The sequence below is a fragment of the Orycteropus afer genome, unplaced genomic scaffold (genome assembly GCF_000298275.1).
Source record: "Orycteropus afer afer isolate SDZICR_OR568_19922 unplaced genomic scaffold, OryAfe1.0 scaffold00079, whole genome shotgun sequence".
In the NCBI taxonomy this organism is placed as follows: Eukaryota; Metazoa; Chordata; class Mammalia; order Tubulidentata; family Orycteropodidae; genus Orycteropus; species Orycteropus afer.
In genome coordinates, this window is record NW_006921666.1 from 7,082,049 (window position 1) to 7,085,834 (window position 3,786).

A 3,786-nucleotide genomic window follows, 5' to 3' on the forward strand; every position below is an offset into this window, starting at 1 on the left:
GGAGTGGCTGGTGGGTTTGAACCGCCAGCCGTCTGGTTAGCAGGCAAGTGTCTTAGCCACTATGCTACCAGAGCTCCCACCCGCCATTATAGTGCTGTTAAATTGCATGATACTTGGTTAGTTTGCGTGTGTGTTTGTAATAGATTCTGGTCCCTCAGAATAGGGACCATAACTTTTTGTTTTTATATCCCCGACGCGTAGCACATATAATATAAAACAGAAGAATCAGTAATGAGACTATTCTCCAGAAAGGACAAAGTAGAGGCTAATATGAGGCAAAGATGGTTTCCGATTTGCACAGACTTGCCCTACTTTGGCCGGGCAGTATAACATGGTACCAAGAGCTAGCATTTACTCAAAGCATAGTAGGTGTGGGCACTGAATTTTATCTTTTAATACAACAACAGTGTGATGTGGGTCCTCTTATTCCCCTATTTACAGCTTAGGAAACAAACCCACAGAATTTAAGTGGTTAGTAAGGCAATGAATTAGTATTAAAATCTAGATCTATCTGAATCCAAAGTCTGCGTGTAATAAGAATCTCTGTTTTCTTAATAAAGTCTTAGAATTGGGATCCTTGAACACACAAATTTAAGACTTGTTATAATTGACAGCTTGCCTTCCAAAAACATTATATTGTTATTGGGCCCTGGCAGTCAATTCTGACTCATAGTTCCCATAGGTCAAAGTAGAAATGCCTGCATAGGGTTCCCAGGGTTGTAGTCTTTACAGAAACAGACTGCCACATCTTTCTTCTGCCAAGCAGCTGGTAGGTTCCAACCAACAACCTTTCTTTTGGCAGCTGAACACTTTACCATTGTGTCACTAGGATTCCTTTTTTTTTTTTTTAAAAAAAAAAAAAGATAATTATTTAAAAAGCAAAGATAGTGCAAGAAAAGAAAATTATAGACTGAAAAAAAAGAAAAAAACCTCAATAAATTGTATTATTAGCAAATTGAATCCAGTAATAAATAAAATATATAAAAAGAATAAATACATCATTCCATAAAAAGAATACTACATAATTACCAAGTGAACTTTAAACATGCATGGGGATGCAAAACTGGTTTAATACATGAAAATCACTCAACGTAATCCACCGTATTAATAGTCTAAAGAGGTAAAGCCACACATGACCATATCAGTTGATGCAGAAAAAAGCATTTGACAAAATTTAGCATCCATTCATGATATACACTCTCAGAAAACTTAGAATAGAAGAGAACTTCCTCATCTTGATAAAGTTTATACAAAATCCTACACCTAACATCATAATTAATGGTGAAAGATTGAATACTTTCTCTCTAAGATCAAGAACAAGGCAAAGATGTCCACTGTCATGACTCCTACTTGACATTATGGTCAGAGTTCTAGCTACAGTAAGGCAAGGAAAAGAAATAAAAAGACATACAAACTGGAAAGGAAGATAATTGTTCCTATTCACAGAAGACATGATTGTCTCCATACAAAAACCCAAGGAGCCACCAAAAACAAAATAACTCCTATAACTAATAGGTGAGTTTAGCAGGACCATAGGTTATAAGATCAACACACAGAGATCAATCATATACAATATAATAACAACGAACAATCAGAAACAAATACTAAAAACAAAATCTCCCAAAACTCACCAACTATTTGTCAATTTTACTGTGTGTAATTTTTACATGTTTAAAAATTATATCAATGTAATACCCACTAATACCACATTCTGGTCAATTTTAGGTGTTGTCATTCTTTATTTTTCCAGATTTCAAGTCATTAAGAAATAAAGTATATACTATTTTATACATACAAAAGAATATATACATGTTTATAATACATACAAATGTACATGTGTATATACATATGTATACACATATATTGTATATATGTGTAAGTTATAAACCATGACAACAAAATGAATGCCTGTGATCCCATCTCTTGACTTAAAAATATTTCCATTACCATCACATCAGGGGTCACTATAAGTCAGATACGACTCTATGGCGGTGGATTTTTTTTTTTAATCACATCAATGTGTGTGTTCTTCTGACTGCATTTCCCTGCCTTCCATCACTCCCAGAAATTCCCATTAAACTAAATTTTGATTGATATTTGTTTAGGTTTTCTTGGTTTTGAGCTATGTATAGATACTGTATGTAATGTTCTATAACTTGTTTTTTTCACTCAATATTGCATTCAAAAAGAACAAGGGGATACAGCATCATTTAAAATCAGGAAAGGAGTGTGTCAGGGTTGTATCTTTTTACCTTACTTAATCTGTATGTGAGCAAATAATCTGAGAAGCTGGACTATATGAAGAAAAACATATCAGGATTGGAGGAAGAGTCATTAACAACCTGAGATGACTCAGATGACACAACCTTGCTTGCTGAAAGTGAAGATGACTTGACACACTTATTGATGAAGTTTCAAGACTACAGTCTGCAGTGTGGATTATACCTCAACATAAAGAAAATGAAATTCTCACAAATGGACCAATAAGCAGCATCACAATAAATGGAGAAAAGATTGAAGTTGTCAAAGATTTCATATTACTTGGATCCATAATCAACAGCAATGGAAACAACAGTGAAGAAATTAGATATTGTATTACACTGGGCAAATTGGCTGCAAAGGACCTCTGTAAAGTGCTGAAAAGCAAAGATGTCTCTTTGATGACTCATGTGCACCTAACCCAAGCCATGGTATTTTCAATAGCCTCATATGCATGTGAAAGCTGGACAATGAATAAGGAAGACCAAAGAAGAGTTGATGCTTTTGAATTGTGGTGCTGGCCAAGAATACTGAAAGTACAAGGACTGCCAAAAGAACTAACAACTCTGTCCTGGAAGTAGTGCAACGGGTATGTTCCTTGGAAGTGAGAATGGCCAAACTTCGTCTCACCTACTTTGGTCATATTGTTAGAAGGGACTATTCCCTGGAGAAGGATATCATGCTTGGTAAAGTGGAAGGTCAGTGAAAAAGGGGAAGGCCTTCAATGAGATGGATTGACACAGTGACTGCAGTGTTGACTGAGGTATAACAAGGATTGTGAGGCTGGCACAGGACCCGGCAGTGTTTTGTTTTGTTGTACATAGGGTCGCAGAGCAGATTCGATGGCACCTAACAACAGCAACAACATAATTAATCCATGTGTTACATATACCTGTAGTTCTCTCATTTACACTGCTACATAATATTCCATGGTGTGACTATATCACATTTTTGTGTATTCATTTTCCTTCAACAGACAATTTGGCTTGTTTCCAATCTTCTTTTGGGGAAAGGTGAATAAAAATGAGTGCTTATAAACATTCTGTATATCTTTTGGCACATCTAGAAGTAAAACAACTGCATCATAGGGTATGTGAATGTTCAACGAAGGCTCGCGGTTCAAACCCACCAGCTACCCTTCAGAAGGAAAGTTGGGCAATCTACTTCCATAGTGATACCACCTCGGAAACCCAAGGAGGGGTCGCTATGAATCGGATCTGACTCAACAGCAGTGAGACTGCTCTTCCAAAGTGGTTCAATCAATGTATACTCCCTCTATCAGTATATAGAGTTTCTGCTGATCTGTATCCTCACCAATACCTGGTATTATCAAATATCTTATTTTTGGGGAATAGAGTGGTGTGGTGGTTATGTTTGTGTGTCAACTTGGCTGGGCTTGGTTGAGTGGCTGGGCAGCTGGTGATAGTTATTCCCCATGATGAGACTGGCAGTCAACTCCATGGTGGGATCTACCACAAGCAGCTGAGTAGCTGCTTTGGGTATGTGGTCTCCTTTCCGTATATAAGC